General features: G+C 44.1%; 1 protein-coding gene across 4 annotated transcripts in view; it reads right to left on the bottom strand.

The window, feature by feature from the left end:
- Window positions 1–15,536, bottom strand: part of FYN (FYN proto-oncogene, Src family tyrosine kinase) — a 199,821-nt gene that overhangs the window by 104,452 nt on the left and 79,833 nt on the right. For 3 of the 4 annotated variants that reach the window (XM_074368473.1, XM_074368474.1, XM_074368471.1), the window contains exon 3: window positions 5,763–5,832. The exons of the other annotated variant lie outside the window; for it this stretch is intronic. The gene's annotated coding sequence lies outside the window, so the exon portion shown is untranslated. The remainder of the gene's footprint in view (window positions 1–5,762; window positions 5,833–15,536) is intronic. 4 annotated transcript variants of the gene reach the window in all.

Raw genomic sequence — 15,536 nt, 5'->3', positions numbered from 1 at the left:
CTGTGGGTGGAGCATCCTCTTTGATCTCTTCCAAAGATAGCTCTCTCTCTCCACCTGCATTCAGCGTTGATAGAGGAAGGACAGGTACAGGGTGCAGATCAGCTGGGCCACTGAGATTTCACAGAGGCTGTTTCCCTCTGGGAGTGTGCTGTGCCTGAGCTCTGGTGCCAAAGCAGCAACGGCATAAAATGCGAAACACCCTCTCTGAGGTCAATTTTACTACAGTGAGAGCTCCCAAAGAAGTGGGAATCAATTCTGTGATGTTTCTAATGTGGAGAGGGCCAGAAAGGTCCTGGATTCCAACAGAGTGGGTATAAGCCTGACTCTGCTGCATATCAGCTGTGCCACCTCAGAGCAGTGCTTCTTAGTAGTGAGGGCAACGAATACTGTACTGGGGACAATTCTTTACCAGGCAGGGCTGTCCCAGACACTGTAGGACATTGACCATCCCTGCCCCACCCCTATCTCTCCACTTGCCTTACTCTTTGAGAGCAGGACAACAAACACGCCCACACTCCCAAACATATTCTGCCTGAGACATAGGCTAAAGTCTCTGAGTCGCAGGTTATATCCACCACCTAAAAAGTACTTTGGGAGAAGCAAATGTGCCACAGCTGCTTATGAACTTGAATTGGCTCTACAAATGGTATCATAACACACATTTGCATGGCAGCCTGCCAGTGCATGGCGGGGCTGGCAGGTGGGTCCCACCACCTGGACCCCAAGTGGGATGCATCACATAGCTCTCCAGTCATGTACCAGAATACATGATCACTACTTATTCTGAAAATATTTCCCCTCTGCAAGTGGGAAATGCTGATTTACAGGTAAAAACCACACCACGGTGTGAATTTTAGAGTGAATTCTAAGTACATGGGCTATGAGAGCAGACAAGCAGGAGGGCAGCCTCAAAGTGGCTTCAAAGAACCTAGTTTCAAACAGCAACAAAACTAACCTGGAAAGAGAAGAACATTTCTCTTAGGGAGCAAGGGATAACATAATTGTGGGAGTTACTTAAGGGTCAAGAATACAAGGGAACAGAACATGGTGCTTCTGCCCCAGCACACCAGAGCAGGGACAGCACGCACAGGGCGGACTTTCCACATGCCCTACTGCTCTGTTCTTTAGAGCTTTCGGTGATGCTCACAGAAGGGAATCTCAGGGGTTGGGCAGGGCTGCTTCATGCAACCTGTATACCCTGGCCAAGGGGAGGATGGAGGCTCGGCTCACATAGGTTAGTATGCAGGAGCCACCTGGAGTTGGGCATGAGGACACGCCCAGCACAGGGCTTCAGTTTCCATGTGTCCAGAGCGGCCCAGGGACCTGCACTTTTAAACAAGCTCTCTGGGTGATTTGGATGCAGGGAGCCCAGACTGGCTCTGGGAGAACACGGACACCTCTGCAGAGATTCTGTGCTCTGGGGCTTTGCAATCAATGCCCCCTTATGGGACATTCTTGTTCTCACTTACTTGCCTGCATGTCTTAGAATTTCAGTGAAAGCACTTCTCCCGCCCTGACGTCTGGTTAGTTTTTTGAGTTACAAAATTGGCTTGTTCTTACTCTTTAACTCTGTCATTCGTTCCCTGTACCCTGCTCCTCCACTGTGTAAATGAGAAGCTGATTTTATTTTGCTGATCAAATTTTTCCTCTATCACTCACTTTTAGATGAGGACTAGGAAATGCTGACTGGGCAGTGAGGTCTGACCCTCCTTTAAGGCTAAAGGCCTCAGGAATTAACAGAAGAGTGAGGGGTCAGCCGGAAGCAGAGCAGGGAAAAGGCACAAGTCTTGAAGAACAAAAGTGAAAGCAGATACCCTCTCAATGTCATTAGTCGTGAGGCTCTTGAGAATTACCCATGGGTTGGAGAGGGGGTGCTGGAAGCAAGTAGCTATAAATGCGTAGTTTTTCTACAGATACTTACATTAAAATATTTTACCCCAACTGGTGTTTTTACAGTCTCACTCGACTCTGCTTACTATTAGCTTTGGTACATTCCTCTAAATTCTATTCATCTTAGAAACAGCAGACTGATAATGTAAAGTCCCTAAATCTCTGGGCTCGGCCATCTAAATGAGATCTTTCATCCTTCTCTTCTCCAGCTTTCCAGAACGCATTCTCATAGCATTCTTGCAAAGGAAAAGATTATCAGGAAAAGAAAAATGAAGGGGAGTAAAGTCAAAAGAATATACCAAATACCAAAGCTTTTGCTAAGAAAATATTTATGTCCACAAGCACTCAACCACACCCTTTCTGGGAAGATATTACTGGCCTTGAAGCTGGGTTAGTGGATCCCAAAATACACCTCGCCAAAAGCACAGTTACCCTCCCGAAATAGGCCCTATAATTAAAGCCCTTTCAAGTGGCTTGTCCTATATCACAACTTGACATATGTTGCTTTAATCTTCTGCTTCAGCAAATGTAGCCATACTGGGCTGCACAAACTCTCAACGACTCACGGTTAAACCAGACTGCAGTGTCACTAGGAGACTGATGCAAATAAACAGCCCTGTGCACCAAAATACCCAATCTCAATCATCTGTAATGAGATCTCTCTCCTCCCTAGGCATATTTTCATCACACCAGAATCACACACCCTTGATTCAAAAGGAAGGACTAGCCCAGATTGAAATATCGTTTCATCTCAGAGGTCATCTGAAGACAAACACATCTGAAGAAGCCGGGGCTGAAATTTAAAATATGAGACAACCTCTTTTGTGCAAATGCTGGGATCAAGCTGTATGAGTCTCGCTTTTAGCTTTAGTGGACAGTTCTTGGTACAAGCCTTCAGACACCTATCTGTCTGAATTCACAGATCACTTCTTGCTTGGAGTCAGGGGTAATGTGGCCTCATAGGAGCCCTTTCAGCTCTGTGATTCTGTGAGCAAACTTCTTTATGTTTTCTAGTTATGTATTTACACTTAATTAAATGTCAAAATATTTACAATTTTAAACTTTTAAAATAATGAGTATTTTAGACACTAAAATAAAAATTATTTCTGTATCTGTTTTACAGCTTCAGCACTATTGACATCTTGGGCTGGATCATCCTGCACGCGTGTGTGTGTGTCGTGTTCTGTGCATTTCAGGGTCTTTAGCAGTGTTCCTAGCCTCCACCCACTAGATGCCAGCAGCACACACCCTCCCTGTCATTTTTGGCTGACAACCAAAAATGTCTTCAGACATTGCTAAATGTCCTCTGGGAGGACAAAATCGAGCCAGGTTGAGAACTACTGCTCTCTGTATATTTATGTATTTATATACCTCCCCCTGGCATGGCCAGGGTGGGGGAAATTAGATTTTTCAAGCACCTACAAGTTTAATTTAAAGAATTTCTGACTATCTTTGACCCATAATGAAGAATCAGGATCTGTAGTTCAGTACTACCCCAAAGATTTATAAACAGCACGACTGCTGTCTCAAGCTAGGGGTGGCAGGGCCTGGCCTCATTTCAGTAAGGACACTTAAGAGGATGAATCTGCTGCCACCCGATCTCTTGGACTGCTAACCTCCCAACTTTTAGGAGCTCCATTCTTAGAAGACTATGGTTAAGAAATTCTCCACGATCCATTACCAGGCACTCAGGAGGAAGATGAGGGCTGGTGTCTGTTAACATCAGCTATAGAAGTGAGGACCCACTGTACTCCTCCCGGGCCAGACCACCTTGGGGCTGCATTTTAAGCACCGCTCCATTTTTGTAGGGGTGTGGTAAGAGTCACTGGGTGGGGAGGGGTAGGAAAATAACACCAGCAGACAATGAGTCAAAGAATGGGAGGTGGTAAGTTCAGCCCAGAGATAAATGAGGAAGGAGAGTGTCTTCAGATATCCGGCGGGCTGGTGTGTGGGAAAGTGAGTGCAGTTGTCTCTGCTTAGAAAGTGACTAAGGGCAGTGGTGACTCAATAAATACTTATCCCAGGACTTCTCTGTGCCAGGCACGGTCCAGACACCGAAACGGCAGGAAGGAAGAAGACCAAGTGTCTGTCCTCCTGAGCACATATTTAGCTCAATAAAAGGACGAGACTGCTTTTCTTCCCTCTTTCCTTCTCTTTTTCTTTCTCTTTAACAATTTGAGCTAATGTCCAGGTATTTGTCTAATTGCTCATTTTTTTCCCCATTAAAAAAAAATAAAGGTTTAATTAACTACAGTGAAATTCATCCTTTTTTTGTGTATTTCTGTAAATTTTTACAAAAGCCTACAGGTGTATGAATACCACTACAATCAAGATCTAGGACAATTTTTTCACCCTCTATAATTTCCCTAGGCCCCTAAATCACCTTTTAATTAGAGAAAGCTCCCCTGTGCAGCAGCAAGTCCCTCATCTCTGAGAGAATTTGGGTTCCCCTCTGTCATGGATTCTGTAGAAGAGACTTTCATTGGCTGGTGGGAGATGGGGCCAGTCAGCCCCCGAGGCCACGTTCATCTCTTTGATCCCCTGAAACTGGAGGGCTGTCATCTCCAGACACCTCAGCCCATCTGCAGTGACACGGCTGATTCTCCCTGATCACAGGTAAATGCCCCACTCAAAGCCAAGTCCTTTAGTCAAACCTCAAAAATTTCTGTCCAATAACTGGATCTCTATGAAGGCTGCATGATAAGCAAAGATTAAAAAAGTCCAAAGAAAGTTTGGAAAAGAAAACCTCAACATGGTAATTGAGGCCCAGAGCAAGGGTACCATCTCCTCCCCACCCTTTTTTTTCTTCTTGTCATTTTGGTTCAGAACAACATTAACTTCCAAACGGAACAAAGCCCAAAGAACGTGACTGCACCTGACTGCAAAGGTGGCAGGAAGGGAATTAAATCAGCTAAGCTGGACTAAGAACGGGTTGGCAGGGTTAGAGAGGATAGCAAATATCTCGGGCTTCCACGATTGTTATGGAGGGGATGCTGGAGGAGGGACCGTGGTGACCAGCTGTGACGTCCCTTCTGCTAGCAAATGGGAAAGCACGTGGAAGATCCTCACACCTCTTGCTGGCCTGACCTCAATGGCAAATGTCCAGTTTCCAAACAAGGCTGTTCTGTTATGAAGAATCAGTGCTTTACTGAGCAGCCACACTGCCCAGCACTACCTAGCTCACTTTATCCACTCAACAAACCCACGAGATAGGGAACACTAGAAGCCTCTTTTTACAGATGAGGAAACAGGCTCAGAGAGGTTATGGAACAATCAATAAGTGTAGAACTTGAGTTTTAATCCCAGTCTCCTGACCCTAAAGACTGTCCTTTTGACTACTGCCAGCAAGGTCTTCTGGGTGGTTGCTGAATTTAATGTTCCTGGTCTCTCTGGCCGCTGTTAGGCTAGTTGGTGGGCTGGGCCCCAGGCATACTGGGTCCTTCACTCCCTCTCATGTCCCAGTCCCCAAGCAACCTGTCTGTTTCTCTCTCATTTCAACATATAGACCAGAAGGATCTCTCTGCTTTGGACTTAAAAACATGTTTTTATTCTTTCGGTCTGTGAGTTTATTTTGGTCTCATACTCCACGGGTGGCTTAGGACATAAGCTAAATGGTTCAGGGTATTTTTTTTTTCCTGCATCTGGAAGCTTTCCTAAAAGCTTATTAAATCTTAGAAAACCCCGTATCACTTAATAACATCAGCAATGACAAGAAAAAAGGTCATACTGTCAGAAAACACCAACTGGATGTCACATTTAATTACAAAACCCATTTTGTCAAGTGCAGCACAGATTTAAAAGATGCATGTGGCTTCCCTTTGTGACCACCATTGACATCACAAGGTATCTGAAATAAATGCAGTGACACTCACCAAAATTTCCCCCAATGATCACAAACTTTATATACACCACATATCTTCTAATACAGCTACTGGACTGGTCCTGAAAAATACCACAACAAAAGGAAAAAATGCATCATTAGACAAACATAATTTAATACATACTGTATTTCCTTTCTGGAAACCACAACGTCTTCCTTGTTTTGGGTACCCGTCAAAGTCCCAAAATCTTACTGCCACATTACTCTTTGTTTTTCACAGGAAAGATGAAACCAACTTACAAATTAACTCAGTGCTCATTAATAACAAATAAATAACAATCCAGACAAGAAATAAACCAGCAACTGTGCTTATACTTTATTTGAATTTTTAAGTCCTTTAAAATAAGTGAAGACAAGAGAACAACACAAAGGTATCTAAAACTGAACTCATGAACTTTTTCTCCCCCAAACTAATTCCTCTTTCCTATTTCTTTCAGTAACACACTTCCTTCTCCCCTGCTGGCTGTGAGACCCTTGCCTTTCTTTTTAACACTTTATTATCTGAAAAATAGGGATTATCGTACCAACCTCACAGGGTTGTTATGAGCATTAAATGATATAAATTTAGTGACATATAAATGACATGGAAAGGCTTAGAACAGCATCTGGCCCGTGGGAAGCCCTCGGGGAGGGTGAGGAGCTATCATCATTCTCCTAGTTACGCAGCCCTGCAGCCTAAGCCAGGATTGCTCACCTCTGCTGGAAACCCTGGCCCAACCTGCCCTTCTAGTCCCACGGCCGCCCTGGAACTCACTGCCTTCTCTCCATTCTCGTCACCACACTCTATCTAGTCAGCATCACCCTCTGCAGAAACCCATCTCCCGGTCTCCAGTTTCTTCCTTTTCAATCCCACGCTCGTGGCTCTGCAAAGCATCCTTCCTAACACAACTTACCGCCTCAGCGGAAACACCTCTACTGCTTCCCATCACCTGTACAAGTTCACCTGTGAAATTACGTCAGTCCGGGACTCCCGTGCACTGCAGCTCTGTCTCCACATCTTCCCATCAGATGCTGCAGCACACAGCTACCTGTCCTGCCTCAACCTTCAGGCATACCAGACCCTTCTCTGAGTGTCTCCTGTCCCATAAGCACCGGTAGGACGTCTTGCCATTTTCTAAGGGTGGGATTTTACCTTTTCTGTGCCAAAACAGTCTAGAGACACATTTCTCAAAATAATGCTTTTAAGTGCTTGAAATTAACACATGAAATGCTTAGGATTCAAACGAAGCATACTGATATTCAGGTAGCAAAATACAGAACAAAATTATGATGGGCTTCTTTCAATATTTAGATACATTCTTGCAAAAGCCTAATAACTACATAATTTTGAAGTACTGTTGGGCATAAATGATATTTCAGGATACCTGTAACTAACGTACTGTGAAATTATCCAAAATTTCTACTGGTGACAAATGGCTAATATTACTTCCATAATAGAAATATTAGGTTGCAGTTAAGGATTAGTGAAAATAGATTATTTTTTTCCCTATCCACGTTCACAGATCGCCCCCTCCAAATTCCAATGATGGACCCCAGGTCACAAGTCCCCATGTTTCTCATTCTTTTCTTGAGCCCTTTCAACCCTGACGTTCCCAATTTGGTATTATATTATCTTACCCTTCTTTGTTTTTCTCTTCTTAAAAATTATATTTCATTTACTATAGATACTTTCAATGCACTTAGAGTATCCTATTTTTTAAGTTGTTAAATCTTTAAAGTTGTAAGTGGAGGATCTATTTTTTTCCCCATTTGTTTATTCCTCTCATGGCTGCATAGCACACACAGCGGGTAGATACTCAGTCAGCACTGCCTGAACCAGCCGATGAATAATAGTGCAGTCTTGCTAGTCCTACACGGGCTCAGCTAGTAGTAATATCATTTCATCTCTCTTTGGCAGCCCATGAGCTCCTAAATACGTAGATGGGACAGCCAAGCACTGTATATTTAGATCATACATTACTGAAGTCAGGCAACAAAATGTTCCCTTCTTTCAATTCTCCTTGGTCAGCACCACTGACACATCTCCTGGGAACAGACTGGCTGTTCAACCAGTCCATCCACATGGAGGGCACCAGTGTTACAGGAGCACAACTCCTGCCTTGGTGGAGTTTCGAGTCTAGAAGCTTTCCCAGCTAGTGCAGAGGAGCTGAGAATCCCTCAAACTGTTGGGGCCTTTGCGCAGCCAGGGAACAGCCAGTGGTTCCCTAGGGACAGGCACTCTGTGACCCATGCAGGTGAGGCCACCTAGTAAGAGTTGCTCTGCTTTCCCCCAGGTCTCACAGATGTGTGGCTGTGGATCCAAGAGCAGGAGGTCAAGTAGATGGAGCAGTGACATTTCATCTCCCCTCCTCAGTGATGTCTTTGCACATGAGGTCAGAGATGGCAACCCCACCAAAGGGACCATCCTGGGATGGTTTACTCAACACCTGGCTGCATATTCCACTCTGGGCCCCACTGAGTGCGTGACGGAGCAGCCTCAGGATGGACGCTGGTCCTTTGGTCTTATCAGCCTTTTTTTTTTTCCAAAATAGCTGCAGCTCAGGACTCAGTGTCTTTTCCCAAGAAAAACACACACAAAAATAACAGAATAGTTCTTCCTTTTCAAATGAAGAGAGCATAATGATTTTCTCCACTGAAAACCATGCATAAGGGCACTGTGACCATTTACTTTGGCAGAAATTCACCACTGGCAGGCAGCACTTTTCATGCCCAACATCATGTCAAGTGACTCTTAGGACGAGTAGGGGTGTACCCCTCCTCCCTCCCAGTAACTAAGAGTGATGAGATAGCCACTCAGAGAACAAAGGCTGGACTTGGCATACTTTTTTTTTTATACTTAAGGACACTCATATCCATTTCATTTGAATTTGTTCCTTTAAGAACACTAGATACATGGTATTACATAAAAATAGCTGAATGATAATGAAGAGGGTAGTGTGACTATTTAAACTTTTGTTTCAAGAACTGCAATGTATACATCCTCATGAATAAATAATAAGATGCTTACAGGTGCTCCCACTCAATGACACTGGCACTGCATGTACTTTTTGCTTCTAATACATATCATAGACTCTGTGTGGCTCCTGGTTTAAAGGCAACATTCTCATTATGCACTGGACACAAGCATCTCTAATATAGTTCTCGTCTGTGTGGGGCCATTCCTTCTTCCTTCTTCCTAATAGGTCCCCCTTGTTTCTTCAGCCACAGTGCCTCACAGGCAGGCGACAGCACCCCCAGCTGGAGGGTGGGGCCTGAATGGTCTAAGGCTTTGCAGTGTGCCCAGTGGCAACATCAGTGCCACTTGGGAGTTTCTGAGAAATGTCAGCTCTGAGGCCTCACCCCAAACCTACTGAACCAGAGGCTATTTTACGGGATCCCCAGGTGATCTGTGCACACACTGAAGTTTGAGATGCACTGATCTAAGGGAAATCCACTCCCCTTGCCTGTGATTGGTTCAAGAATAGGCATGTGACCCTATCGGTCAATGAGATGAACGTATTGCTGGGAGCTTCTCATTCTTCTGGGAGAAATTCCCCCCTTCTGAATGCTGTGTGGGATGAGATGCCAAGGACTTCCAAGCTATCTTGCTCCAAGTGAAGGACAAAGCTGGCCCACAGAAGGCAGCAAAGACAGAAAAAGCACAAGGAAGCAGAATGGGGGTGACTGCATCTGGTCAACCCTGAAGTCTGCTGACCACTGGACTTCTAATAGATTTCTTATTGTTCAGTCCTCCTTCAGTTGGGCTGTCAGTTATCTGCAGCTAGAAAGCATGCTGACTAATCAGCCCCCATAAATCATTATAAAAGGAACAGAATGCCAAGGCACAATGCTTAGCCACACAGTGCATCAAAAGACCAGAGCAAGAGTGCAGAGGCCTCTTTTGTTCCGGGTGCTGATCCAGTAGTACTTCCGGTTCTGAAAACCATTATTCATTTTGCACATTTCCAAAAGCTTTCTAAATCAGTGAGTCTAAATGATCAACCAGAGGAAGTGCTGAATGCTTTCCAAATTCTTTTAACCAGAGTGGTCAATGGTTGCCTTCCACAGAAGTCACATGGATGTCATTTCCTGCAAAGACCATGGGGGACTAATTGCTCAGTCTCAGACTCTAACAGGGAAAACAACCTGTGATATGTAATTACTGATGGGTAAATAAGAAAAAGGCTTGAGGCTCTCAGAATCTGCTTCTGGATCCACTCCACTAACTTGAGGAAAAGGGAAAAAGAGAGAATATGAATAAATGAATGGGAGAGAGACAGCTGGTCTAGGAAAAGATTTGAGGGGCTAGCAGCTTAGGCAGCAGCCCATACCATTTTCCCATATCATTGGTACTTTTTAAAGACCCTCCTGAGGAAATTAAATAGACCTACTATGATACAAAACCATATATGGCTTTGGTGTAATTTTGCTTCATATACAGGAGTGACGTGGTCAAGGAGAACTGGGTGTGTAAATGGACATTATTGGTGGGGGTGGGGGTTACAGCTCATTGAAGGTTATAGTATGCATGAAGTCCTGGATTCAATCCCCAGTACCACCACAAATAAATAAATAAACTATATGTATAAATAATTACCCCCCAAAACCCCAACAAACAAAAAACAAAAGAAAACAAAAATAAATAGACATTATTTCTTTAGGGTTCCACAGCTTCTCAGCCATAACAGGATATTCTAGGGAATAGGTTTGTTGCATTGGTTTGATGAAGAAAGTGTTTTCTGTCATGGAGTGAACACTAGTTGGTTTTCCACAGAATGTTCCTTGGGTTCCATCACCTCAGGTCTCTCTCTCCCTCCAAATCTTTTGACCGTCTCTTCCTGGGTACCTCATATACATCCACAGTTCCAACTGTCAGCCCTTGTCATGAGCTTCAGACTACATCTCTTGATCTATCACCCTTGTTCCCAGTCCCACTGCTTCCCTCTAGACAGAAAACGCCTTGAGGGCAGGGACTTTGTTTAGGTTGCTGCCATATTCCCAATGCTCAGCACAGTGGCTGGCACTGAGTATTCCATTTGTTGAATGAATAACTGAAAGGCCTCACTCAGACTCTTAAGATGCCTCACAGAAGTTCCTGATGTCACCAGCTAACTGGCTCCTCTGCCTCTGGTCTCTCCTTTTCCCACTCTGTTGACACAAAGGAAAGCTCTGGATTACAGCACTGATCATGTTGGTCCTAGAATGTCTCAGCTACGAGCGACTTACCAGCCCAACCCTGCACTTCACAGGGGAGAAACTGGTCTGGCATGGCCAGGTATGTGTGTAAGGATTTATGATTCGTGGGTGGCAGAGACAATATTATAACTCAGGGGCTCTTGGTACCATGTCACTGACTGGTTCAAAACCTTCCATGGTCTTTCAGTAGAACCTAGCACAGAGCTAGGTGTGTAGGAGGCGCTCAAGTGAGAGTACCTGAGACTGATCAATTAGATAAGTGAATGGTATACTAGTGGGAACGCTCTTAAAATGGAGGGGAAAGGAGCTGCTCTGGACCTTTGCCCTGTAGTGCCTCTAAGCCAACCCCTAGGAATCTTAGGGTGGTGACACTGCTAGAAAAACCAATGACTTACACAAACTCACACTCCTCAGCTTTGTACTCAAAGCCACCCACCATCATTCCCAACCCACCTCGGCCTTATCTTCCATTTCTTCTTCCTCCCTCACGCCCAGGCTTACCAAGCACCTGCCCTGTTTCTTCCCTCTTACATGCCCTTTTCTCCACCTGCAAGAATGGTGACTCCACCTAAAGTCCAACTCTGTACAAATCCCTCCCCAAAGTTCCTGCCCAATTTCCTCCACTGGAATTCATCTCTGTTTATACCTCTACTGGAGAACTTACCATACCACCTGCTTCAAAGGAAAGAAACAGCTTCTTGAGGCCAGGAACTTACTCTAAATTTCTCTTTGAACCATTGACCCCTTGCCTGGCCACCTGCCTAGCACAGAGGCTCACCTAGTCATGCTGGTGCATTCAGACGGCTTTATCCTTTTGTGTTCACCTTGGTGACCAAATTACCAAAGTTTTGTAATGGGGATTCACGTCCTCCTCTAGAGGGTGCAGGCTGATGAGAAGGCTGGCACACTTGTAGAGCCTACCTGTGAAGGAACGGCTCTGCTGTCCTATTTTCAAAAACAAAGATGAGGAGCCAGGGAGGGTGGCTTCCCCTCCCCTCCCAGCTCTCCTGCGGCTACGGCTGTCCTGTGCCACCGGGCAGGCTGCAGTGTTCTCTGCAAGTCCAAAGTCAATTGTCTGAAAAACTAAAGTACCAAATGGCGGGAAACGGCGGGATAATACATTAAACAGGCAAGTGCACAAACAAAGCCAGTTGCAAGGGAAGGGGATGGGAAGCAGAAAACACGGAGTTCCCTAGGAAACTGGGCCTGCGTTAGGACTGCCTGTGGCCTTCATTCCTGGTCTTCGGGGCGGGAGGGAGAGGGGTGCGCTGAGAAGGAATCACTGACCTATCTGCTTTCTCTGCCTGCAGGGGCCCTAGTTCTTCTAGCTTCACCGCTGCAATCTGGGGAGACTTGAGCAAGGCTATGGTTGTTGTTTTATTACTTGCTGGGGCAGGAGTAAAGAGCAGAAGGAAAGGGGAGGAAGAGCAATAAGGAGACTAAGAGATGAGCCTGGAGGGTACCCCGCCGCACGAGGGAGTTACTGCACACAGGATGAGGGCAGGAAGGTTGGACTACAAAGGGCCGCTGCTCCTGTCCCACCAGCCATTGCTAGGACCAGGGGGCTCAAGCTCACGGTGGAGCAAGGCACCCTCAGACAAGCAAATGAGCTTATCCTCAGCTGCCCCAGAGGCGGCTCTGAGGTATATTTTTTGGGCCCATTGGCACAAATTGGGTGGAGTCACACAAAGGGGTGGTGGGAGGGGTTGGACAGGGCAGGGCTTTAGGGCTCCCCGAAATCTCCATCAACCCCGAGCAGTAAGAAAGTAGTGACATATTTATTCTCTTTCTCTGTCACATAGTAATAATTATTTATTATGTAGCATATATAATATATAAATATAATATTTATGCATATATAAGATACATAAATATTATTAGTTATGATGATGATTGTTATGTTTAAATCTCTAGGCTGAGGGTTTATTTGGGAAAGAAATAAATGAAGTAAGTGCCACTGGAATAATTAGTTGACTATCAGGAGGAAAAAAAATTCTGCTTCTATAAGGCTTAGGGGAATGAAGTATATATCTATAATAATCATGTTTATCTTTCTGTCTGGCATGAGTTTCTGTAAGGTGACCACATCACTTAGGTATCAGGTAAAAATAAAGCAGAGACTCTTGTTTGTAGTATACTTGAATTAATTCTGATTTCCCTTATAAATGAAGCTATTTCGAGCAATCTGTAATCCACAGTCTGAACGGAAATGGTGTTTTGCTATGATGCATGTGCAGCTGCTGGACAAGTCCCCGAGCTCACTTGCAACCTGATTACCACTCTCAAGGCCCTCCAAGTAGACATTCTGCAGTGGCTCCTGGGAGGCCCGTGATACACATACAGTATTGCAATGCTGCCAAGATCAGGGTTAACAATGATGTGTGCAGAGCCCCTGGAATGCAGGCTGGCTATGATATTAAACTCCCACAATCCTGGGGCTGAATGGAATGTTAAAGAATACCTGGTCTAGTAGGCTTTAAGCTATTTTTCTTTAGTACAGGAACCTTGTGTATTCACACCCAGACACAAGTGCATGTGTATTTCCAATGCTTCCGCTATACTCCAATACATTAGATAAAAGTGGAATAGAACAGCTCTGGTTCACTACCTCTGCCGTCCTTCTGGCTCACTTGACATTTCTGGGGAACCCTAATGTCCTAAGAACATCAAAAACCCCAGACCTAGACCCCCTACCCCCACCCAGTATCTGCAACTTGTTCTCAACATCTCTGCCAGCCTGTCTTCAGGTTCTCCATGTGGTAACATGGGTGACTCAACACCTCCACCTTTCCTCTATTGAGGACCTGTTTTACCAACATCCAAGGACCCCACATTTTCAATCATTTTGCCTCTTGTAAAAAAGGCATTTTTGAAGAGATAACTAATTTATTTACCCAGCTCTTATTTGGAGCCAGTGAGACCTCGACTTAAATCTTAGCCTTTTGCTAAGCTTGGCAAATGAGGGAAAATCCTTAATGATGTGAAGTAGTAAACTCAGTAGAAGCTTTTCTTCTCTTCCTCTGCTTTTTATTTCATCAAAACAAATCTCCATCAAGAAATATCCATTTTTTGGGAACAATATTTGTTCCTATTTTATAGGAATAGGTCCATTAAAAGATGTAAAAGATCTTAACACTGAAAATTATTTTAAAAAAACATTATTGAGAGAAATTAAAGACCTAAATAAGAGTATTTTGCCATGCACATGGACTGAAAGCCTCAATATTTTAAAGTTGTTAGCTTGCCCCAAATTCTTCAATGCAATGCCTTTTTTTTTTTTTAAAAAAGCAGGTGTTTTTTTTTCTGGCAGAAATTGACATGCAGATTCTAAAATTTGTATGGAAATGCTAAGTGCCACAAACCAAGATAATCTTGAAGAACAACAAAGCTAGAAGACTTACTCTATCAGATGCAAGGTTCATCATAAAATAATAGTAATTAAGGCAGTGTAGAATTTGCGTCATAGGCAATAAAACCAACAGAACAAAAAAGAATGCCCAAAAATAGACCTAGATAGATAGTCACCTAATTTACAACAAAGATGACACTCAAGTTCAATAAATGGTGCTGGGTTCACTGGCTGTTGTGGGTTGTGTCCCCTCAAAGGATATACTGTAGTCCTGACCCCCAGTACCTCAGAATGTGACCTTATTTGGAAATAGGGTCATTGAAGATGTAATTAGTTACAACGAGGTTATAGTGGATTAGGGTGGGCCCTGAATCCAATATGACTGGTGCCCTATAAGAAGGAGATTTAGACAGAGAGACACAAGGGGAAGTCATCCATGTGACAATGGAGGCAGAGATGGGAGCAATGCAGCTGCAAGCCAAGGATTACTGCGCGCCACCAGAAGCTGGACAAGGCAAGAAAAGATTCTTCCCTGGAGCCTTCAGAGGGAACACGACCTTGCCCACATCTTAATTGCAGACTTCTAGCCTCCAGAATTATGAGAGGATAAATTTCTGTTGTTTTAAGCCACCCAGTTTGTGGAACTGTGTGACAGCAGCTCTAGGGAATGAACACACTGGGTATCCATATGAAAAAAATGCATCTTAATCTCTACCCTACATGTAAAACACAATTTCAGGTGGATGGAGGAAATAAACGTGAAAGGTAAAATAAAATTCTTAGAAGAAAACAAAGAATACCTTTTAACCTTGTGATAGGTAAAGATTTTTAAAAAATAGAACACAAGAAAGTGTTAACCATGAAGGAAAAATATAATTTGGACACCATTAAGAATGTCTTTATCAAAAGACATCAAAAGGATCAAAAGGTAGGCCACATAGGGGAGAAGATTATTGCAATACATATATCCAGCAAAGAACTCCTACAAATCCCTCAGGAAAAGGCAGATAACCCAATATAAAAATGGGCAAATACTTCAGAAATTTCACAGAAAAGGAAATCCAAATGGCCAATAAACATATAAGAAGATGCTCTAGTTTAGTCATCAAACAAAAATAAGTTAGGACCACAACACCTTGCCAATACACACCTACGAGATAGGCCAAGATGACAGACAAAAACCACACGGTCTTGGGGATGACATGGGGCCACTGGAACTCTCATACAGTGCTGGTGAGAGTG

Source organism: Camelus bactrianus, chromosome 8, assembly GCF_048773025.1.
Source record: "Camelus bactrianus isolate YW-2024 breed Bactrian camel chromosome 8, ASM4877302v1, whole genome shotgun sequence".
NCBI lineage: Eukaryota > Metazoa > Chordata > Mammalia > Artiodactyla > Camelidae > Camelus > Camelus bactrianus.
This window is presented reverse-complemented; position numbering and strand designations above follow the sequence as displayed.